This window comes from Colobus angolensis, unplaced genomic scaffold (assembly GCF_000951035.1).
Source record: "Colobus angolensis palliatus isolate OR3802 unplaced genomic scaffold, Cang.pa_1.0 Scaffold212, whole genome shotgun sequence".
Lineage (NCBI taxonomy): Eukaryota > Metazoa > Chordata > Mammalia > Primates > Cercopithecidae > Colobus > Colobus angolensis.
In genome coordinates, this window is record NW_012115289.1 from 1,337,171 (window position 1) to 1,363,236 (window position 26,066).

Here is a 26,066-nt window from a genome sequence, read left to right on the forward strand (position 1 = left end):
GCTGAAATCTAAGAGATTGGAAAAAGTGGGAGAAGTTAAATATCGCAGGTGCATAGAGCTGAGACTTCTTCATTGGAAGTTGGGTAGTTCCAACTCTCATGTTGAAAATCTTTAAAAGTAGCCAAAAGCTAATTTTTTAAATCACATATTACAGATAGAACTGTATGTGTATTTGATATATTCCGTATTTGTGTATCCAAAATTAGCAAATCCATGATATTTTTTTCTTTGTTTTAGATATTCTAATCATTTCATAGCACTTTCATTACACATCTGCCCAGATTTTGTGTTGCTAAATTTTAGACACTATTCTTTAAGTCTTGGAAGAGATCAACTTTTTCAGCACAACCCAGCCCAAACAATATAGTGTTACCGTATTATATGAAGACAACACAAGTGCTGGTCTTGTCCAGGCATTTACTGCATTTTTATTGAATGTCAAGTATGTGCCAGGCAAAGTCCATCTAGGGATTTTAGGATTTCCAGGACCTGCCATTTATAAACTTCCTGGAAGAAAACTTAACCCCCTCAAAATGGGTGTTGACATCCAGTTTGCCTTGATCGCTCCTCTGATGCCTTTTAAAAACTATATTTACCCATCTTATGTCAATAAAAAGGATGTATTTATTATAAGTTGTGGCAGATAGTATTTTACAGACAACTTTATAGCCCACGTGTTAAAGGTAAAAGTGAAGAAATTATGCTACTTTGCTGTATTTTCCCATTGATTTATGTAAGTATTTACTCGCTGCAGGAAAATGCTGTAACACTGTTGCTGACAACAGGGCCCAAATAAGTATCAGCTTGATGTTCTGTAATACCTATTATCTTATTTGTTTTTGCATCATCCCTAGGAGGTAAATGTATACCACTTTGGTTTCATTAGCATCAGAACAGATTATTAGGCAAATCAACAGAGTGAAATTAAAGTTATATTATCTAATTGAAAAAAGCCTTCACTTATATTTTCAAGCATTAGTTCTTATCCACTTTCAATCACCTGGGGAACTTTAAAAAATCTGATGCCTGGGCCAGACACCCAGAAAAATGACATCAGGCTTTCTGGGGACAGGACCCAGGTGACTGTATTTTTCTAAATGTCTTTCATGACTCTGCTGCTTTAGAGGTTCACAGACTTCCACTTAAAGAACTGCTGGTTAAGAAATGGATCCATACTTGCTCTGACTCCCAGAGATATCACTTTTCACGTGTTCCTATCATTTAGAAAAAAATGATTTGAATCAGCTAGATACATGATAGAGGACCCCCCACTACACACACACACACCAATCTAAGCACAAAGTTATCCTGTTGTCTTCAACAGTTTGCATGGATAAGTAATGCAAAATGAGTATCATACCCAATAGTAAGAAATTCTTAACAAGAAGCCCAAGTTTTCACCTTGTTTCCTATTTTTTCCTTCAGCCATCACATTCAAACCTGGCCCAGAGGTTTCTCACATTCTAGCCTCTATCGCCACCACTATTGCTTTCGCCTGGGCTTTTGACAAGCTGAAAATTGCCAGACTTTCCTGACAACAGGCTCTGTAAGATTCAGTTTAAAGCTTACACTTTGGCTGGAGCTCATCCTCCTAACAAGAGACTGTGATATGTAAATCCACAACCTGAAATCTCATTGGCTCTCCATTGCCTACCAATAACCCCCAATCCTCTACTCTGGAAGTCCTGGATGGTGTAACTCCATTGCACACAGGTTCATCCCTTGAGGGCTCTTGGTAATGGAGTACTTTCATGTACATACTATTCTGCCGCTCTTGTGGAAAGAGTCTTCAACCCCATTCTGTATACCCTGGACACTCACCTTGTGAGACGCAGCTGAAACAGACCTCGTTGTCTGGGACACTGTCCTTGGTTCTGTTGAAAGAATTAACCACCAGATCCCTGAGGCTGTCTCAGGACTTTGGCTTCACCTTTATCATAACAATTGGAATGCAGGCAAAATAGTGTTTCCAGTTACTAAAATAAGACTATAGACCATATAGTATGTTTGTTTTGTGCTTATTTAACTCACAGGGGAAAATACCCATATTTTTAAGACTCTGGATTTAAAAAACCTAGTTGATTACAAGAGAATATTGTTGGCTTGTCTGTTTGGTTTTGTTTTTTGGGGGGTTTCCAATACAATTGTGGAGCAAGAAAATCAGCCTCTGGAAAATATGTCTAAAATGTGAGGGAAGATTCCAACAAAATAAGTTAGATTTCAGTTAATATGTGAAAAGCATTTCTTCATATATACAATGTTTATTTTACATGGATAATTTATGTAAATTGTTGAATAAATAATACTTTTGGGTTTGGGTTTTCAGGGAGGTTTTAGGTTTGGGTTGCAGTGGCGGCTTTTCAGCTGATTCAAATATCTAGTTTTCAGAGTACTCTGCCCACATGATTTTTAGATATGACTTGGCCCTAATTGCTGACTCAGATTTTCACATTTTAAAAAGCAATTGTGCTTTTTCATATACATTATCAAACAAAATTATAAGACGTTTTAAGGTAAGAAAGTAAAAGGGCATTCACTAATGATCATCAGAATCACCTAGAAGGGCCAGTAAACCACACATTACCGGGCCTCTTCCCCCAAATTTCTAATTCTGTAGATCTCTGGTAGAGCCTCCAATTTTATGTTTCTAATAAGTCCCCAAGTCACACCAATGCTGCTGATCTGGAGACCACACTTTGAGAATCACTGCATTAAATTAACAATTTTATTGGTTGAGTTTTCACCACAACGTGCATATCTGTTGACTAACAATGAATAGCTTTGTTGTCGCCAAACACTGTAATGTTTCCAAATATCCATATATAGTCATAGGCCCAGAGAAACAAACCACATCTATATTAAGAGTGTTTTGTTGTTGTCATTTGACCCCCACTTTAGTGTTTTTAATTACATCAATCCTGGAGAAAAATAACTGTTTTCTAATTTTGGCATTACAGATTTGCTAAGGCAATAGAAAATTCTATCTTAAATCTTTAGATTTTTAGTCTTCTAGTAAATATAAGCATATGAGTTCCAAGCAAATTCTGAGTTTTAAAAAATTTAATAAAACTGACAAATGTTTTCAATAAAATTGGAGAGGCTCATTTCCTTGTACAAATATTCTAAAAATACATGATAAAAGTTCTAAGTGCCATTTGTTGAAAGATCAGCAAAATAATTCTACAAGTATTTGTGGGCATGTTATCTTTTATGTGATAATTGGTTATAAACTTAAGTTATATGAAGACAGTATGTTAGTTAAATTATGTTCTAGTCCTACCTTAAGGAAACAAAACCAATAAGGCTCTTAGTGACTTTCTTCTGCACCACTGCAGTACTTGCTAACATGTTTTAATAATATGTAGCTGAGAATGATGAACTCTAGGCAGCAGGGTGGCTTGGAGATACTAATGGAAATGCCCAGTCAAAAAGCGCCTGGACTAGACTGAGGTCTGAAGACTCCAAATAACTTTCTGTTATCCCACCATCTTCTTAGATGGTCCAATCATGCTACACTCAGTCTAGGGCAGTGACCCTGAGGAATGGTATGTTTGGCAAACAAGAAACCAAAGAAGGCTATTGCCATGCTTTAAGATTTTCCCACATCTTTTTCAGCATCTTGAATGGGGTTTCTGAAAGTCTGAGGAGTGAACTGTGACCAAAATTGCTGATATTTTGAGCTCAAAGAAACTTAAATTTTTAGGTAAGAATATTAAGACCAACTTAAAAAGTATAGTATCAATGATTTACATTTCTTTAGCTGAGAATTTTCAGATCACTTCAATGCAAATCACATTGATTGATTCTCTAAATCACTCAATGAAGTGGGCAAAGTGATGGTCTCATTTTTCAAATGAGGACTAAGGTTTATTTAATTAAAGTGATTAACTCTTCAAACATCTAGTAGAGGCTAGCCAGACACATTGGCTCACACCTGTAATCCCAACACTTTGGGAGGCTGAGGCAGGCAGATCACCTGAGGTCAAGAGTTCAAGACCAGCCTGGCCAACATAGTGAAACCCCATCTCTACTAAAAATACAGAAATTAGCTGGTCATGGTGGTGGCAGGTGCCTGTAATCCCATCTACTTGGGAGGCTGAGGCAGGAGAATTGCTTGAACCCAGGAGGCAGAGGTTGCAGTGTGCTGAGATAGTGCCATGGCACTCTAGCCTGGGTGAGAGTGAGATTCCATCTCAAAAATCAAAACAAAAAAATCTAGTAAGGGTCTATGTCTAGCACCTGCACTTCAAATATGTGTTTGTCATGACATCATTAGCCCAATTCAATTTTCTTTCATTAATTTGCTGAAATAAATATTTTTTGAGTTTATACTGTATACCAGGTGCTACTGTAAGTGCTAGGAATATAACAAATCAAACAAATAAAAATCCATGACCTTTTAGAGCTTACATTTCAATGAGTATAGGCAAAATAATGGCCCCTGCAAAGAGTTCTACTGCCTAATCCCTGGACTATATGAACGTTACCTCACATGCAAAAAAGGATTTTGCAGATTTGATTAGGGGCACAGACCTGGAGATGTAGTGTCTATATTAGCCCAGTGGGCCCAATCTAATCGCACAAGTCCTTCTAAGCAAAGACTTTTCCCTGGTTATGTAAGAGAGATATGTGGTAACAGAAGAAAGGTCAGAAAGATGCAACTTTGTTGGCTTTGGAAATGAAGGAAGCGAGCCAGGAGCCAATGAATGTGGACAGCTACAAAGGTCAAGGAAGCAGATTCTCCCTTAGCCCATTGAGAAAGAAATGCAATCCTGAAGACACCTTGATTTTAGCCCTTTGAGACCTGTGTTGGACTTCTGATCTACACAACTATAAAATGATACATTTTAATTGTTAAATCACTAAGTTTCTGATAATTTGTTACACCAGCAGTAGAAAACTACAGAAAAGATAGACAATATTCAAGAAAAATAAGTAAAAAATATATGTTGGATAGTGGTAAGTGCTAAGGAAAAAAGGGAATGACATAGGAAGTATCAGTAGGGATGCAATTTTGAATAGTGTGGCCCTCCAGGTTGACATTTGCATAGACTTGAAGGAGGTGAAGGGCAAGAACATTTCAGATGAAGGAAACAGGAGGCTACAAGCTGAGACTAGGACAATGATCGGCCTGACTAAATTCTGAATATCACCATTAAAAGGGCAGTTTCTACTTCAGAATATATGTACAAGCTTCCCCGGGAGTCATGTGTGATGATTTACGATAAAGTTTCAAAACTCCACAGATGACATTCTTACTTTTCTATAAGGAACCAGTCTTGCCCAGATAACATCATTTACTTTTTCATGTTTGCTGGAGAATTCATTAAGAAATTCAATACACTGTATTCAAAGAAGATAAATTCTTACACTCACTTAAAATTTGGTCTAAGGCAAAAAATTGAAGATGTTCAGACTGAGTCTTTTTGGACCATCTATTCAACATCATTATCAACCAACAGCTTATACCCCTTCAAAGGGATCTCAAATTATATTTGATCCTGAGTCGTTGCTATAATAAATTTAGAGCTGGAGAAAAATAGTCATTGGAATTATTTTATTATTAGAGACCGACTTACATATGCTAAATAAATAAAAACAAAATGAGAGTTAATTCTGTGCAAAATTCACCATCAATTTTGATGAAATTTCCTATTGATACTTCCAAGTACAGTAGGCCTTTTGTATCCATGGATTCCACATCTGTGTATTCAATCCAAAATTGTTTTTTAATAATATGGTTGTGTATATACTGAACATGTACAGACTTTTCTTGTCATTCCCTAAATAATACAGCATAGTAACTATTGACATAACATTTACATTGTACTAGGTCTAAGTAATCTGGAGATGATTTAAAGTATATCGATGTGTGTAGGTTATATACAAATACTATGTCATTTTATATAAGGAACTTGAACATCCATGGATTTTGATATCTGCAGGGAGTCCTGGAACCAATCCCCAAAGATCCCGAGGGACCACTGTAATCTAACTGAGGCCAAGTTTCATGGGTTTGTATCCTCTTAAGTACCCGGGGTAAAAAACTGTCTGATTTTTTTTTTTTAAGTTTTAGTATACTGTATATTTTAATTTTCAAAGAAAGGAAAACAGAAATTTTATGATCTGTGTCAATAGAAGTGTTAATATAAAAAGCAAAGAAATGCCTAGGTAAATATTGGCCTGGTAATAAACATTCTGCAATGCTGCTTCATGGGAAATATACTTTACCCTGCTACTCAAAATGTGATCCATGAACCAGCAGTATGAATATCACCCGGACTTGGTAGAAATTCCTGGACCCCTAGTGGCTCACTATTTGCATTGCAGTAAGATCCCAGGTGATTCATATGTGTATTCAATGAGAGAGGCACTGCACTGGGGCCATACCTGGGGCCCTCATGAAACACACCAAGCATTGCATGTTCTTTACATCCTGACAAGTCCATATGAACTCACATTATTCTGAATACAGTGCACTAGCATATCTGTCATGTTTTGAAAAGCTATTTTCATCAAGGGAGCTTAGTATCTGGTGCTCAGGAGATACCTACAGAGAAGTAGACAGTGTTATGCTGTTGAGAATCTATCAAACCTTTTGGTCGTATAATGTTTTTATTTCAAAACCTTAAATTAGTCAACATATTTTTTAATATTTAATAGTTGAGGGATGAAGAGGACAGAAGTTTAATTAGTTCAAAGGAAGGTAAATTGGGAAGGAAACAAACTTTTTTGTTGAATCCGAATTTTCAGAATGAAAGAAGACACCAGTGCCCTGTGGTTCAGTGCTAACACAGCTACGATGTGACCCTTCAAAGGTCAATGCTTGTGCCCCCACTGCTGGTCATCCTTCTCCTGGTCAATGTTAATGTGTCATTGGCTGGCTCTGTGTTGCTGGCTGGGTCTTGCTTTCACTGAACTTTGGCCTCCACAAAACTTCTAAGTAGCATTACTCCTACTTGTTAATCTTGGAAACACACAGGGCGAGTGAAATTCCATTTTCTTTCTTTTTTTTTAATGATTAATAGATGATTTATTTAAGTAAGAATCCATATAGTCATCATTGCCAGACTTAATATGAGATGTTAAATGTTCCATCCAATTTTCCTTCCTGGATAAGTTTTTCTTTTCTATCCCTGTCAGTTTTGAAAACATAATACCAGAAGAAGAGGGGCCCGATTCCACACAGAGCTTCCAAGAGTGAGTTTTTAGGAGTGAGTCTGAAATTAGGATAGACATTTGCTGATCTTGCATAGGTTCAACGAATCAAGGCAAGATCTTCAGTGAGCTCTTGACGGTTAGGGTTGTTGTACTGAAGCAGGTAGTCTTGTTTTAACTGGGCTCTTATGGCCAACCGTTCAGCCTGCATCTGCCGGGCTTCCAGAGATATGTCATACTTGGCTGAGGGTCAAGGACAGAGTGGCCAGGTGCGACGGAGTATACTTTGGGAATGACATTTTGGTGACCCAGTGCACAACTGCCTGAAATTCCATTTTCATGTGACACTTTTGTATCTGTAACCATCAGGTCTGTTCCCTATGTTTTCTATTCCTTAAGTTGGCTACCATTATACTATCACATCTCTTTCCTTTTCTAGTGACTCCCCATTAGACTAGCTCCTATCTCATAACCTTCTTTTGTAATTTAATGGCCCAAAGATGAGCAAATTCCAGAAATTCCTAAAGTAATTCAATTAGCTCAGAGCATCATAGAGACTCTTTTTTTCATTGCCTTGTCCTGGGGGTGATTTATCAATGAAAATGACTTTAGTTTAGATAGATGCTGGCTGCCTCATCGTATTGTTGTGACATTATGCACTTAACTAAAAGGGCTTGACTTAGGCACCATCTCCTTCTCTTTCGGCAGCTGCTCAGTTAGATGTTTTTGTTTTAACCAAAGGGCAGGACTTCAAATATGACCCTATTTAACTCCATCTGGTTATATTTAGGCCTTATGCTCTTTTTATATCCTGATTCTGTCATCCATTCTCTTAGCTGTCCTTGCCAGTTTGATGTAATATTATTTTCTCAAACTATACCCTTTTCCATAATAAAGATTGTCACTGCTCCCTCAGGCTTCCTTAAGCAAGCTTTATAATATGTCTGATAGAATCTCTGTTTCTGATTGTACTCAGTATAGATTTGTTTCCTGGCATACATGTATGTGTTCTTCAATATGTCACTTAATCACAGTGCCCCTTTTAGATTACAAACTCCTGTCACCAAGGGTTTTGTTCCCTCTTTTCAAAGCAGAACTTAAAAGAATTTTGCTTACCTTTAAGCATACAGTTCACATCATTGACTTTAAGTGGATGATGGTTGATGACTGATGACCAACTAACAAAAAAGGAGTTGAGGAATTGAGGTTTCGGATATAACAGAAGGATACTTAAGACTTTTAATGAATAAATAATTTCTCTTAGCAAAATGATTCAGATAAAAGTAAGAGTGCATCAGAGAAGGCTGTCATTGGTTTATTTGTTATATTCCTAGCTCATGGTGATTGTATGTTAGCCAAATACCTTGCATTTGATTTTAAAACAAATCAGAAGTAGATGACTCAGAAATGGTGACAATAAAATTATAGACAAGCCCCTTGCTACAGCAGCTCTTATTAATTAAATATCTGAGACAGAAGAATTAAAAGAGAAGAAAGTGGTGTATAATTTGAAAGGCTGGCCATAAAAGTATTTCTTTCAGCTGGAGACACCTTACCTGCTTAAATATATAAAATTTTTGAAGAAATAAGAATAGATCTTATTTTACTTTGCAGTGAAGGCTTGAAATATTTGAAAGTTCACTTTATTGCAATAGGATTAAGTACATCAAACTTCATTCTTATCTCTCTCAAATATTAGGAGTGTAACTTTCAACTGAACTTCTTTACCTGCTGTAATATACTCTACTACAGTGATATTTTAAAATGAATACTTTGCGAACGTAGTACTAGAATATGGATAGTGTTTTGAGTATTTTAATAGCCTTACAGGATTAAAAAAAGGATCTTATAAAAAGTATGTATAGTACCATTCAATTTTTACAAATTTATGCATTTGCTTATTCATATATGTAAATTGAAAATTTACATATAAGCTTATACTCAGAAAAAGATGAATGTTGTAAACACACTTGCATGCATGCACACACCACAACAACCACCATAACATTCAGTGATTATTTCAGGGTAAGTACAATTGCAGAAACTTTTACATATTCACGTTTTGCCTGTATTTTCTGTTATAAGCTTTTATTTTGGCATAAGAAGAAAATAAATTTAAAAATTTCCCAAAAACATTCTTTGTTGTAGTCAAAAATTAAAATGAACAGTGTCTATCAATAGGAGAATGGCTATACAAACAAAAAAGGACAAATAAGAAATAAAATTGGCCAGGTATGGTGGCTCATGCCTGTAATCCCAGCACTTTGGGAGGCCAAGGCTGGTGGGTTGTTTGAGCCCAGGAGTTTGAGAACAGCCTGGGCAATATGGCAAAACCCCATCTCTACAAAAAAATACAAAATAATTAGCCAAGCGTGGTGGCATGCGCATGTAGTCCCTAGCTACTAGAGTGGCTGAGGTGGGAGGATTGCTTGAGCCTGAGAGGCGGAGGTTGCAGTGAACAGAGATCACGCCACTGTACTCCAGCCAGGGAGAGAGAGCAAGACCCTGTCTCAAAAATAAATAAATAAATAAAATTAAACAATGGGAAAAGATTCCTGTTGCCATTTTAAATGTTGATCAACATTCAAATTTTTGTGGTTTTTGATAACAAGACATGTCAACCTCCTGAAACAGTCATTGATGTAAATAATAAGAATATATATGCATTTGACTTTACCTGACTTTCAAAGTAGAGAGAAAAGATGCATTGAAGCACGCATACAATTATTTTCAAAACGTATCCTCCAGTTTCAGTGTTTTCTAATCAAACCACCAGGAGAATGGTGCAGCAGACAATGCCAGTCCATGTCTCCCCCTTCATGGTCCCTTAGTTGTCATTGATGGGTGACTGCAGAGAACCATAGGGATTTCAGGACCTAACAGAGATATGTTTTACATTGAGAGTGGACATAAACTCCTTGTTGCCTCATTGTGGTTTGCACTTCAAGCTGCAGCGTATACTTTTTCTAAGCTGTGTGGTCTGCCTTCCTAGGACTGCGTGCCCTGTACTGTTATTTGAGAATGTTTATCTCGTGAGGAGTGCTGCGTTGCTCCACTGTGCATCACAGGGCACAGGAAGCAATGGTATGACATTTTTGCTGCACATCTATTTTTGATTATTCTTAAAAGATGAAAATGTTAATCACTACAAGGGTGTATTAGTCCATTCTCATGCTGCTATAAAGAACTACTTGAGATTGGATAATTTATAAAGGAAACAGGTTTCGTTGACTCACCGTTCTGCATGGCTGGAAAGGCTTCAGGAAACTTAAAATCATGGTGGAAGGGGGCACAAACATATCCTTATTCACATGACAGCAGGAGAGAGAAGTGCAGAGTGAAGGGGGGAAAGGCCCCTTATAAAACTATCAGATCTCCTGAGAAGTTACTATCATGAGAACAGCAGGGGGAACTGCTCCCATGATCTAATCCCCTCCCATGAGGTTCCCTCTCCCAAAACATGGGGATTACAATTTGGATTACAATTCGAGATTTGAGTGAAGACACAGAGCCAGACCATATCATTCCACCTTTTCTCCCTCCAAAATCTCATCTTTCTCACTTTTCAAAGCACAATTACGACTTCCCAACAGTCTCCCAAAGTCTTGACTCATTTCAGCATTAACTAGGTAGTCCAAGTCCAAAGTCTCAACTGAGACAAGGCAAGTCCCTTCCACCTATGAGCCTGTAAAATCAAAAGCAAGTTAGTTACTTCCTAGATACAGTGGAGGTACAGGCATTGGGTAAATACACTCATTCCAAATAGGAGAAATTGGCCAGAACAAAGGGGCTACAGACCCCATGCAAGTCCAAAATCCAATAGGGCAGTCATTAAACATTAAAATTCCAAAATGATCTCCTTTGACTCCATGTCTTACATCCAGGTCACGCTGTTGCAAGAGGTGGCCCCCACCACTTTGGGAAGCACCACCCCTGTAGTTTTTCAGGGTACAGCCCCACTCCTGGCTGCTTTCATGGGCTGGCATTGAGTGTCTGAAGCTTTTCCAGGTACACAGTGCAAGCTCTTGGTGGATCAACCATTCTGGGGTCTGGAGCATGGTTGCCCTCTTACCACAGCTCCACTATGCAGTGCCCCAGTGGGAACTCTGCATGGGAGCTTGCACCCCACATTTTCCTACTGCACTGCCCCGGCAGAGGTTCTCCATGGGGGCCCCGTCCCTGCAGCAGGCTCTTGCCTGGACATCCAGGCATTTCCATACATCCTCTGAAATCTAGGTGGAGGTTCCCAAACCTCAGTTCTTGACTTCTGTGCACCTGCAGGCCCAACACCACGTGTAAGCTGCTAAGCCTTGAGGCTTGGACCTTCTGAAGCAATGGCCTGAGCTGTATGTTGGCCACTTTTAGCCATGGTTGGGACTGAAGCAGCTGGGATGCAGGGCTGCACAGAGCAGGGGGACCCTAGGCCCACCGCACAAAATAAGGTCTTTCCTCCTTGGCCTCCAGGCCTGTAATAGGAGGGGCTGTTGTGAAGGCCTCTAACAGGCCCTAGAGACATTTTCCTCATTATCTCGGTGATTAACATTCAGCCCCTCATTACTTATGCAAATTTCTGCAGCTGGCTGGAATTTCTCCCCAGAAAATGGGTTTTTCTTTTCTATCACATCATCAGGTTGCACATTTCTCAAACTTTTATGGTGTGCTTCCTTTTGAATTTTCTTCCACCAGATACTCTAAATCATCTCTCTAATTCACAGTTCCACAGGTCTCTAGGGCAGGGACAAAATGCCACCAGCCTCTTTGCTAAGCGTAGCGAGAGTGACCTTTGCTCCAGTTTCTAACAAGTTCCTCATCTCCCTCTCAGACCAATTCAGCCTGGACTTCATTGTTCATATCACTATAAGCATTTTGGTCAAAGCCATTCAACAAGTCTCTCAGACGTTCCAAATTTTCCCATGTCTTTCTGTCTTCTGAGCCCTCCAAGTCTCTAGGAAGTTGTAAAGTTTCCCACATTTTCCTGTCTTCTGAGCCTTCCAAACTGTTTCAACCTCTTCCTGTTACCTAGTTCCAAAATCGCTTCCATATTTTCAAGTATCTGCAGTAGTGCCACACTACTCTCAGTACCAGCTTACTGTACTAATCCATTCTCACACTGCTATAATGAACTGCCTGAGACTGGGTAATTTGTAAAGGAAACAGGTTTAATTGACTCACAGTTCCACATGACTGGGGAGGCTTCAGGAAACTTACAGTCATGGTGGAAGGGGAAGCAAACATGTTCTTCTTCACATGGCAGCAGGAGAGAGAAGTGTAGAGCGGAGGGGGAAAAAAACCCTTATAAAACCATCAGAGCTCCAGAGAAGTCACTCACTATTGTTAGAACAGCATGGGGGAATCTCTTCCGTGATCTAATCACCTCCCATGAGGACCCTCCCCCAAAACGTGGGGATTACAATTTGGATTACAATTCAAGTTGAGATTTGGTTGAGGACACAGAGCTAGACCATATCAAAGAGTTTGCTTTGGTGAAAGAAAGTATATCTTTTTATTTACTTATATACAAAGCAGCTTATTAAAGTTATTAAATAGTTTTCATAGGGGCAGCATTTTTTTCTACTTTCTATATTAGTAAGTGACCATCTATGATTGTAATACAACTGAGGTTTCCCAAGAGCGAATGTAGCGCAAAATAAGGTGTGCTATCTACCCTGTAAGAAATGTTGTGCAGTGAACCAACTCCTGCACAAATATGGAGCTCTCTCAGAAAAAATATAGGAAATTTAGATATGTGAAATTCAAATGGAAACAGAGAACTCAATTTAGAGTTTAGTTTGCATAATATCTTAGAAATGTTTTCGTAATTCAAAACTGATATTTGATAACTGTGTTAGACCTATAAACATTCACAAAACATCCCTATAATTTTCAGGTACAAAACACTAGTATGGATTTTAAAGTTCAGTGTGGACCACAGGGCTTCTGCTTTTGCAGGTGTACCTTGATTTACACCCTTTCAATTCAGGGAGGTTGGGTGTATGAGAGCAAAATGTATGTATAAGGTAAGAAGAAAAGAGAAATGAGAGAGAGAAGCAGAAGATAGTGAGCCATCAATAATGATATTGGTTGGCATTCATTTCAAAGCCAACCACCCCAATTTAGAGGATTTGCATTTAGGACTAATTAAATTATAACCTAATTGAGCAGGGACTGAGTTAGGCCTACTGATAGTGCTTCATAAATATTCACATTAACAATAATACAAGATGTTCCTTTTCAAGGCTAAAAACTTTGTCTAAATGGCATATACACCTTGGAGTCTTGGGAAGTCAATATTGTCCCATTCCTGAATTTTTCTATCCCTTTTAAGGATAATTCTTACTCAAGTGAACTGAAACTTTCCCTATAGCAATAGAGGTCTTCTGAAAATTGAATAAGGATAATTCTTACTCAAGTGAACTGAAACTTTCCCTATAGCAATAGAGGTTATCTGTAAGCAATTTTACTCCACAAGATTCTTTGCCCAGGTAAGAACAAATATTACAAATTGTTGGCGATTCTTCCAGGTCTCTCAGAAATAAAAGGTCTTCTCAAATTGTAGCTTTGGTGCATTAATAGTTACTCTGGGGGCCTAAATGAGTTAGTTAACACGCAGCTTAAACATCTGGGACACACCCAGAAGTAACTGAGGACTGGGGAATTCACCCTCCCCTGCTACTCATTGCCGTTTGTGTAAAATAGTGGACAGTGACACTGTTTGTGTGTGGCTAGCAACTGTCTCTAAGTCTTGGGTTTAATTGGAGAATAAAGTGCACTCAAATACCCTGAGCATACATATAAGAGTATTTACCATGATTCATAAGACTTGCTTTAAAAGTATACTCCAAATAAATAGCCTCTTAAATTCAATTTTTCTCACATTTCTATGTGGTTATTCATAGTTCAAGAACAAATATTTAAAATATGTAAATGATAGCCATTCAATTAACTATTCCAAATTTTAATTTTTTTCACCAAGGAGCTGAATTGATTCTCAAATATACCTTACATGAACTCTGTTTAAAGTGTACTGTATTTTTTAAATTGGTGAACATGGGAAATTATACAATGTTCTATAGTAATTTCAAACCTGAGTTTTCTTTTAATCTCAGTGAAAACTTGTTCGTATTCGATGTTATTTTTAACATCTCTAAGAGCCAGCTGTACCTTATCTGAAATGTAAATTAGTGTAAAAACCCTTTCATTCTTGATAATTATCAGCTACTATCTTTTTAGCTTCGTGTTCATCAATAGTAAACATTTAACCTTCAACGGTTAACAAATATTTAAGTGTTTACCATGTACCAGACACTTTTATACATTCTGGGGTGACAGATCTAGAATTACAAGTGTATCAAATATTATGACAGACAGATGGAAGCTGCCACAGGATCAAATAAGAAGAGGACATAAACTTAACTGTAGAGATAGTTTGGGGAGGGAGGAAGAAGTTAGTGTTAGAACAGGCAACTTTGAAAGAACTGACCAGGAAGTTATGCAATTTGGAGTAAAGTGGGGAAAGAGTGTCAGGAAATGAGGTTGAAACAGATAATATAAGATTTGCTATTTATTCAAAAAGAGTTTAGAGGCCAGTAATTGACTGAGAGAAGAATGGTGCACAGAGGGACAAGTGTTGACCTGCAAGGCCAATTAGAAAGCTGTATCTATAGGTAAAGGCAAGAGATGAGGATGACGTGGATTAGGAAACAAAAAAATCCTCTCTTTTACCTGCAAAAATAGCTGTTGGCTTTGTGTCCCTTCCATACCAGACTTGGGGTCTCTACGTTTCCATCAAGAGACTGGGTAGTTATACATCTGTTTTTATTTTCACTCTGACCTGACTGCTTTATGCAAGATGGGCCAAGTCTCCCTTATACATGAGGAATGCCCCGATGTAAAGACAAGACATCTGCTCCTCCAGCCACCTTTCTTCCAGGTGTACCTGCCTTCATTCCTCTTCCCCCATTCTCAGTGGTGCATCATTCTCTACTGCTCTCCTAGTCCTGCCTCAGTTTTCGATTAGTTTTATTTTGCAGCAGATATTTCTTTTAGTAGTGATGTCCTATTGTTCCTTTATCTCCCTTGAAAGGTACCTAATTAACCCCAGTAAACCTTCATGATGCCAGCATGTCTGTTCATCCTAGGAGTGTAAATGATCCTTGTATATCTATAGGAACGTTTCTATGCCAGTCTTTGAAACTGAGGAATTTCTTATACACACACACACACATATACACACACACACACGTATATATGTATATATGTGTATATATATGTATATGTGTGTATGTGTGCATATACATATTCCATTAGTTATGAACAGCTCTTTTTTATCCCTTAAAAGCAACAAAATAATCAAAATATTGTCATTATTCAGTGAATTGATAGTTGAAATGTAAGGATTTCAGAATGTTTTACTGATTTAAAAATGAAAGTTATGTAGTAAATCCTGAGCCCTTTCCTAATCCTGATTTCCTAAATCTAACCTATATTGAATTTCTTTTTTTAAAAAATAAAGGTTCCATGAAACTTGGCCTCTTTCCTGTCATCTTAAATCTATTCTCCTCTTGTACTTCTCTTAGTTCTACTTCTTTCACGTGAAATACATTCTAATGTGAACCTCAGTTTCCCTGAGAGGCCCCTCACCACAATGTCCATGCCTTTCTGCGCTTCCCACGTAGATCTTCTTGCCACAAATGCCTACTGTGAGCCTTCTTTCCTCTGTGCCCATCGTTATTCCACTCATTTGAAATCAGTCACACAAACCTTTTAAGCACCTTTCTCAGGCACTGTGGTCAGTAAGGTTTACAAACGATTGCCAGTCACTGACAACAAATTTGGGGCAGGGAGAACAGCCCCATCCCCATAAATGGTCTCATGTTTCTTTTTTTGTTTGTTTGTTGTTTTGACAGAATCTCACTCTGTTGCCCAGGCTGGAGTGCAGTGGTGTGATCTTGGCTCCCTGTAACCTCTGCCTCCCAGGTTCAAGTGATTATCCTGCCTTAACCTCCGAAGTAGCTGGGACTACAAGTGCCGGCCACTATGCCCAGCTAATTTTTTTGTATTTTAAGTAGAGATGAGGTTTTACCTGACCTCAAGTGATCCCCCCACCCCTGCCGCAGCCTCCCAAAGAGCTGGGATTACAGGCCTGAGGTACCATGTCCCACCCATAAATAGCATCATTTATAAACCATAAATGTATAAATGCTGAGATAGAGATTTGTGTGTGTGTGTGTGTGTGTGTGTATTTGGGGGGTGGTGGATACACTTTGCCCAACAAATCCAATATTTCTTACTACTTCCGATGCTTACCACAAGACTATAATATCATCTTTCTCTTAAATTAATGGAAATACCCTCCTAACCAGTTTTCTGACTGGTGCTTTTGCCCATCCAGTCTAATCTTCTCATAGCAGAGTTATTCTACAAAAACAGCAATTAGTTCACATCGTGTTGCTCTCTGCTTAAAGTCATCCAATGGCATGCCATCTAGAGTCAAAGTCAAATTCTCGCTATGTCTGTTAAACTTCTGCATGACCTATGTCTACCACACCTTTCAAGTGACCTGGATCTGACATCTTCTCAAACCACTGTCTGCCTCACCCACTCACTTCTCCACTCTGACTTCATTAGTGTTCCCTGAATGTGCCAAGCATGTTCTGCATCACAGCCTTTGCACTACCTGTTCCCAGTGCTGGGAATTCTCTTCCTCTAAGTATCTACATGGCTGGTTCCACCCTGCCCTTAAGATCGTTGCTCATACGTTACTTTAGCAGTAATCCTTTCCTATTCATGCTTTGTCTTCACCTTGACACTCCCTGCTGTATTTTTCTTCATAACACCTAGGACCTACTGTATATTTTGTTATCTGTTTATTGACTGTCTTTCTCCAACAAGAATGTAAGCTCTATAAGGGCAAGAGCTTTTGTCTATTTTTTCACTGCTGCATCCTCTGTGCCTAGAATGGTACCTGTCACGTAATAGGTGCTCAATGAATATTTGCTAAAGGATGGAAGGAAGAAGGGAAGAGGTGTAAGGAGGGAGAGAGAGGAAAGTTGAAAGAAGAAAGGAAGGGAAGAAAGATAGTAGGGAAGAAGGAAGGACAGCAGAAAGTCTCATGTTGGCATTACTAAGTCTCTAACACTTATTAATACCTGCTTTGTCTTATAAACAGAGACAACACTGGCTTCTAGCCTAGTGCGTTTGTAAGGCAGCATTATCTGGATAGAAACTAATAAGGTTGTTCTGTTTACGCTGCATTTATGGCAAGAGGTACTGACTTTCCATTTATAGTTGTGATAGAAAGTTTCTTCTTTAAATGAAGGCATTTTATTTCAGTTTTTAAAAATCTAATCTATTACAGAATTTTTAAAATAAATAATAGTATATAGGGGACTCAGATACAACAAAAATCATGACATAGAAATGTGGGTATGGCAGAATCATGAAGCTAGTAGTTGAATGCCTGAATTGGGGGTAAGTGACCCCTTCAGCCATGAAACATTCCCTGACTATTGCCATCTTCCCCTCCTTCATTCCTGTTGTTTATTCAACTCCTGTACACTATCATGGGTTGAAATGAAACCATTTGGTATTGCTAACTGTTGTTTTGGGTGTTTTGGTTCTGTCTTCCTAAATTGATATAAGATCCTTGATGTGAGTGCTCAAGTCCTGCATCCCCTCCTCCTGGGCAGCCACCACAGTGCACAGCCCAGCACTGACACAACAGAACATTAAGGATGTGTATTTGTCATATTCGTCATGACTCAGCTACACAATAAGACATGAGGTTAAAGAGTGTGCAGACAGTAAAAATACTCAAGCGTGCTTTATTTTTTATTTTTAAGAAAAGAAAGACAATAGGGAGCAAACATCATTTTACCTTACAAACTGGCAAAACAAAATCATTATTTTGCCACTGGTATAAATTTATATTTATATATATATACACACACACACACACACACACACACACACACACATACACACATACATATATACTTATTCAATCTGGTAGGATAAATTAATCACTAGGACAAAATCATGAGTTAATAGGAGCCAAATTCTAGCACATCCAATTGGAATGCTTGAGAATTAAACCTGCTAAAAGTACTGACTGGAAGAGGAAGACATTCATAAAACTATTGGGCACATTTTAGTGGAAGTCAGCAACAACAAATAATAAATTGATTTAAGTAATAAATTTAGGTATTTAAATTGTCAAGGAATTCTTTGTTCTGTTTTATAAATAGTATTAGCATTCTTTTTTACTGGGAACTTTGAAAGTGTAAAATTCTGTCAAGAGCAAAAGCAACTTAGATTGCCTGTAATGACCATTGCATTGACACCGTTTTCTGCAGTATGATTTGCTATTAAATGTGAATAATGTAAAGAACGATAACACTCCTAGATCACCTGCTATGAACCAGGCGCAGCTCTAAATAGCTCAGGTATTTTAATTCATGTAACTGCTACAACCCTATGAGATATATCCTCCTTTCAGCTTCATTTTACCAGCGAGGAAACCAAAGCTTAATGAGGCTCTGTTAGTTATCCTACATCACACCCAGTAAGTGTCTGAGCTGGGTGTTGATGCACAGTGATCTAGCACCCAAGTCCATACACTTAAACACTACCTTTGAATGCAGCTCAACCCTATATAAGGAAACTGTGGCCTAAATAGGCAAACCTGTGCCAAATGAATCCTAGGGTCTAAAACAAAGGTTGAAAGGTGACTGTAAAAGTAGGCATTTCATCTTTAAAAACCAGATAAATTTGACCTGCCATTCTTGATGACATTAGTAAACATTATATTTCTTATAATTTACATTAAAAATCTAATACTTCTTTTACAAAAAAGACTTTTAAAGAATATGCATGCATTTTATACAAGGTTAAAGAAGTTTTAAGTGCAGGATAGTGAAATGGGGGTTAGATGCCCTTTCTATACTACATTTTTAATCAATGTAATCTTAAAATGAGATGACCTTGTAACCAAGCATTTTTTTCTTTCCTTTATAAACAATATTAACTACACTAAATCAAGAAAGCTAATAGTTTTACATATTCCTCAATAACCATTAAGTTCAAACATTGGAAGAGTTTAATATTTTACATGGAAAATCCACAGGCAATAATTTTAAGTGACTTAGAAAATGTTTACCGTATTTTAACCTTACGTGACTGTGTATGTGTGTAAGTGCATGTGCCTGTGTGTGTGCATATGTATGTGTATGAGTATGTAAATTTACAATCCAGTGGTTCTCAAGGAGTGTTGGAGAAAGAATATGTGATCACATACAGTTTATAAAAGCTCTCTTATGTCTTTTGAAAGACAAATTTTTTGTCAATCTAGTGGTAAAATGATATTAATTTCTTTATTTTAATTTCAATGATAAATAATACATTTGAGCCTTAAAAATATTGTTAGTGATTCGTGTTTCTTTTTCTATAAAAAATATTTCTAAGCCTTCCTCATGTTTCTTCCAGGCTCTTTTTTCTGATCGATTTTTAAGAATTTTAAAAATATTCTGCAATTTCTTTTGATTACAAATGTTGGAAATATCTTCTCCCAAAGAAAAGAATGATTTTTTAAGAAATACTTTAGTAGCAGGTTGTTTTCTATGAAAAAACTAGAAGTGGCTTTTTCTTGGCAACGTTTTCTTCTAGAGCAATAGGAAGGAAAACAGAAAGCTGTAGACTTGTTATCTTCGTCCATGCATATGTTAGTGCTGGAACTCAACTCCAAAAACTTTGTTCCTTTGAAAATCGTACCCCTCCAAACTTGGTGGAGTGGTGACGGTGTGGTGTTGAAGGCCTGTTGCCAGGACTGAGAAGGAAAAGCTAAAGAAAGAGGGGAAAAAATCCAAGAGAAAGTGACTGCCTGGGGAGGAGGGACAGGCAAGAGACCAAACATCAATTCTAAAGGGAAACTTGCAAATGCTTTGGCAAGTCCATGTATGGGAACATCATTTGCCTAGATGTTCCCCTTTATCTCCTTTTTCCCTATTGAGTTGCTTTAGAGATCAATAGACTTTATTATTTTACATCTAGTAATGTCCCAGATGAAATAAAATGGTGTTGTTTCCATTCTATTGTATAGTTCATGAATTACAATTAAAACAATGTTTTTCTTCTAAACATTTTTGAAGTTTTTAATTTTACTGTAAAGTTATTTTACATATGGAATTCAATTCTGTGTGCAGTGTGAGAAGAAATCCACTTTTATATATGTTTCCCATATGGCTAACTAGTTATTTCCGCACCATCGATTGACTGCTCTATCATTTTTCCACTGACTGGTAGTGCTACCTTTGACATACATCAGTATTGTTGGTCTGTTTTACCTTTCTAACTGTATTTGTGGCATAACTCTCTATTAATTGCCTCCTTTAGTGTTATTCAGTACATTTTATACATTTTGTTACAAAGATCTTACACATTTTTTATTCACATGCACTGTAGACTTCTGTTGCTATTGCAAAATGGCAACAATTTTCAGTTATATTTTCCAAAAGCTTGCTGCAGCTATATCCAAATCTAATAATTTTTATGTCGAACAAATATTTAGAAACTTTTCAAACTTTGATGTACTTTTGATAATGCTTCTTCTGATTCTTTTAGGTATTCTTTGTAGACAATCATATCATCTGTGAATAACAAAAAATGTGTTTCTTCTATTCCAGTTTTTATACTCTATATTTTATACCACATTTTAAAATGATTTATTGACTGGCTGCATGGATGCTTCTCTGACTTTAAAATATGAATCCCTGAGGGATCCTTTTAAAATGAAGATCTTGGTTCAGTGGTAGGTCAGGCACTGAGAGTCTGCATTTCTAACAAGCTCCCAGGTGACAGTGAGGACGCTTGTCCAAAAAAAGCAACGCTTTCAAAAGACTGTTAAATAGAAATGGAGAGAGCAAGCGTTCTTTACTTGTGTCTACATTTAAAGAGCATGCTTCCACATTTCACCATCAAGATTAGATATCTTTGATCAGTTTTAGTAACTTCCTCCTATTCCAAATTTGCCATACATTTTTATCATGAATGGTTGTTTAAATAATTTTCTGTGGTTTTTTTCCCCTTTAATCTCTTAACATCATGAATTATTAGAACATCTCATGTTTATAGCCTTTCATGCCATACACACACAAATATACATACACATATATGTACATAGAAAAATATGTATTTATTGCTGCTTTATTTGCTAACATTTGGTTTAGACTTTTTAACCGGTCTTTATGATTCAGATCGGCTTCATGTAATCCTTGAGGATTCTTAATGTTTTTAAGTTTCATTATTAAATGAATTAGGTGTACACCCTCTTATTCTAAGCTCTTTACATGGAACTCACTTTTATACTAGTTTTTGAGACCCATTCTATTATAATCAGCATCTTACTGATGAAGAAACAGAGTTACATGGAGGTTCAATAACTAGCCCAAAGCCACATAGCTAGTAAGTGATGCAGTTCATTGGTTTTTGTCTGTTGAACAATGAGGAGAATGGTTTCTTGAAAATTGTTTTGTTTAGTCACTGATTTCACTAGTTCAGTCTTAAATGTAATTCAGTAATTCAGTCCTAGACACAGTTTTCGAAGCCACTAAAAACAGATTTAGATCCTGATGAGGTAAAAATAAATAAATAAATTAATTAATTAATTAATTTAAAAAATGTTTTTGAGGCCACTGGGAAAAGTAGGGCCCCTAGTAATTTGTAATAACCTCCCACTCCCTATCAAGAGGAGGTGGTAGACTGAGATTCTAAATTGAAAAATGTAAACACTTACCTTGGTTTTGTCACTTAATGACCTATGTCAAAAGCTTAATTTGCTTCATGATTTCATTTAAAGTATAAACCTTTCACTGAATTCTGCAGTGATTTTGCATAATTAACTAATAGGTATATGCTTATCATTTTCGTAACCTTTCAGGAAATCATTTGGCCCTAGTATACTGACTTTCCCTTTAAGTTTTCCTTTATACCTGAATCTCAATCTCTCTTACTGAGATTTAAACCTGTGTCTTTACAGTGAACTTCAGAAATGTGAGAAAGACTGTCATTATCCTTCATGAAATCCTGTGGTCCACACTGGAGCATGTTTATTTTATTACCACTCAGTTTGATTTCTTTCACATTGTTTCATTCACATACTGTTTTTCTTAAATTCTTACTTGTTAGCATGTGGAAGCACTGTCTTTCAATGTAAGACATTTTACTTTAACAATTCAAAGAGATTTTTTTCTATGCTACATAGATATTAGGGTACAGAAGAATATACAGGAGACATTAGCCTGCTCATGAAGGTTATGAACTGCACAAATCATGTGGTCTTGTACAGGTTCAATTGCCTCATTAACTGGGCAACCTCTCACCTCTCTGTCAGCTCTGATGTTAAAGGATTTTGTTCATCCTTACACTGTTTTCTCATTAAAGCTCAAATATGCATAATTAATGTAATGTATTATTTTTAGGAGATTGAAAACCTATCATCCAGATGATATGATATGCTAACCTGATTTTTGTCGATATCATTCTTGATTCTGTTTTTATATCTCATATTAATATGACATAGAGTTGCAAAATATTTGATCATTCTTTTGGGCATGTTCCTGTAGACAATTTTGAAATGATGTATTTAGTGGAGAAAATGTAAAAATAATATTAAATCCTTCCAAGAAAAAAACAAATGTATTAATAATTAAATAGCTGCACTGTAAACCAATATTCACTGTTCAATCATTGATTACTAAAAAGATAGGGCATGAAAAACCTCTATATTTTTATCTCTTGGTTTAAGATGAATATTTTGCCCTTCATATTTATCATTTTTTTAAAGAACACATTTAGACTTTGAAAACGATATGTAATGTGCTTCTACATTAATAGGAAAAACAATCTAAACTGTATAGTCAAAATGTTGACATTTTATACCTTGACATATTTTTTAAACTGGAGATCATCTAATTTAAAAAAAAAATACAAGTAACTTTTTATCTTTGTCCTTGGTATTACTTTATACTTGTTTGTTCAGTGGTATTGCTATTCTGTGATAAGATTTCATTTGAGAAAAATGTCTCTATCTGTACTTTTTTTTACAAATGTTCCTTGATTTGACATCTGCCAACTGATTTCTGAATTAATATGATCTTTTCAGTTTGCATTCCTTTTAAATAGGAAATCTAATATTAAACCCTTCAATAAAGATGAAGCCTACATCTGTATATCCAGAATTTTGGTTTTATCAGTTCAATGGGGTTGAACATTCTTGAAGTGAAATTGGAGAGACATTTGAACACCTTTACCCCAAGTTCATTCATGTATTCATCTTCTCTTTAATTAAGTCTGTTTGATAAAAAGCTCTCATTGATTGTTAGTAGCTTCCTGGACTATGGCCTTTTAAATATCGGAAAGCATACAGAGCTCCATGACTCATCAGAAAAGAGCATGTTGATTGATCAGTGATTCTGCATTAGACATGCATGCTGCAAGTTTGATTTCGCTGACCCAGAGAGGAATATAACCTTAATGGAAACAGAGACAGAGAAAATATCTTCAGGTCACTTGAATTAGCCTGCTCCTTTCAGAGAATAGACTGCCACAGCATTCGAAAGGGTGCAGTCTATCAATATTTTTAGAATTTCTAAACATGGAGATTTTACAAACTGGTATTTAACAGCAGAACTTAATTTTTCAGTTTTCTCACTTAACACTGAGTCATTAACATTTTAGACATTTTATATGACTGTAAGCAGTTGAGCACAAAAACCAGATGTTAAGATTGGGTACATTCAAAAGTTTAGACTTCCGCACCCGTGTTATGTTTTGTTTATATTCTGGAGCGCCAAACTTTGTTACATCTTTGAACCCACTTCAGACCTCAAATTACCCCATTTTGTAAAAGCCTCATTAGAATGGTATCAGAGTGCTGAATCCGTGGAAGAGAAATTCAGTGTTTTCAGATTGCTAATCATGTACAAAAGTTTCTGAAATCATGTTGTCCAATGGGCTGTAACTTGGCCTATTCTATCACTTAAGGAAATTGAATTGACTGGACACTGTTCATTATAAAGATACAGCAGGTACTTCCATGTAACCTGTGCGGTACATATTTTGAAAATTATTATTTGCATATTTATCAAAGTGAAAAAGCAACATAACTGCTGTACTTTTATATCTCATTTTAAAGAATTTTATACTTGTTTTCTAGTTTTGTGAATTTCTGATGAATTCACAAAAATAATGTAAAAGCTGATAGTCTGTCCCTACTACCATTGTGCATATTAGTCAACAAGTACAAGTAGAATAGGTAAAAAATTTATTAGTTCCTAATCATATATAGAAAAGGACTTTGAAAATTACTTAAGCCATGATTCTACCACGATGTAACAATTTTTATTTTCTTTTTTCCTTCCCAATGTTGACTGATTATATGCATATTCATGTAGCTATAATAATAATTGTATACTTTTTATCTTACTTTTTAAACCACATTATTATTCCTTAAATATTGCTCTTTCTTCTGACACAGTCTTCTCATGTATCATTTTGATTACTACGTAATATTCAGACTTAATTGAAACTTTTTGTAGTTTTTGATGTTCAAGCCTCTTTTCTCATTTGCTACTTTAGAAATGATGGCTCTAGAAGCATCCTTAGAAGTTTTCCTTATCTTTTAAATTAAACAAACTGCTTTTATTTTACTAAGATAATCTTTAAGAAGTGGGATTACTAGGTCAAATTCCACAGTCATATTTGTGTCCCCTGTCATTCTGTAACCAAAAAGATGCTATTTGAGTAAGACCTGCTTGATAACTTACTTTTTAATCTTATTTTATTTTGTCTTTCATCACAAATGAGTCAGATTCTATCTTTCTCTAATTAACTCTTATGATCACCAGTACTTGGATTTAAGTTTTACGGTGAAACAGAAGGAATTTTAAAAAATGGTTTAAGTAGGACAGATTATATTTTCAGATCTCCTTGCCTATCTGCTGGAATCAGTAGTGCCACCACTTTTCATTGCTGCTCCTTTTGCCTCACTTAACTGAAGAGTTTTCACTCAGACCCTTATGATTTCTCCAAGATGCATTACATTTTCCTGCTGTTTCCATATACATGGTAAATAGTTATTTCATTTACATCTTCTGTTTCTATATTTTTCCAGGTAAGTCATGCCTCCTTTAAATTTTTACTGTTTTTTATCCATCTATGTCTGTCTATCTCTACTAAGACGATCTCTATCTTTGTATCCGTCTACCTAACTAGCTACCTACCTACCTACCTATCTAAAACTCTACCTTTGTCTCTTATACTATGCCCATTTTTCTCTTTTCTCTTTAAAATTTATTTTGTTGCTGTTTTCTCTTTTCCTCTATTTCTGTATCTCATTTGTGTCAAATTGCCTGACTACTTAATTAGTATATTCATATATTTGTTTTTAAATTTCTATTATTGTATTTTCTGTTATTAGTATTTGTTCTTATAATTATTATTTTCTTTCTTTACTTTCTTGTGTTTATTTTCCTATTTTTTCTAAGTAAATTGCTTTGAGCCTTGAGTTGTAGCCTTTAATTCTAATATAGTGATTTAATTATATTGCTTTAGTGACAATCCTACATATTTGATGCACAATATATTTATTCAGTTTTAAGTATTTAATAAATCCTTTGATTTCTTCTCTGGCTTAAGTGTTATTTAGAAGTGCTTTTTAAATTTTTTCCAAAGGAATGAGTTTTTTAATAAATACATTGTTATTAATTTCTAATTTTGTTTCATCTTTAACAGAGGAGATATTTGTATAGTACCTATTCTTTGACATTGTTGAAACTAACTTTAACTGAAAATATTAGTTAATTCATGAACACTGGATTAATTATAATGATAATATTTAAAAATATAATTATAAT

At 36.3% G+C, this 26,066-nt stretch overlaps 1 protein-coding gene and 1 pseudogene across 4 annotated transcripts in view; one reads left to right on the forward strand and one right to left on the reverse strand.

The window, feature by feature from the left end:
* Nucleotides 1–26,066, forward strand: part of PDE4D (phosphodiesterase 4D, cAMP-specific) — a 1,579,839-nt gene that overhangs the window by 1,007,634 nt on the left and 546,139 nt on the right. The gene's annotated exons all lie outside the window — the stretch shown is intronic.
* On the reverse strand, nt 7,073–7,671 carry LOC105512440 (annotated as a pseudogene).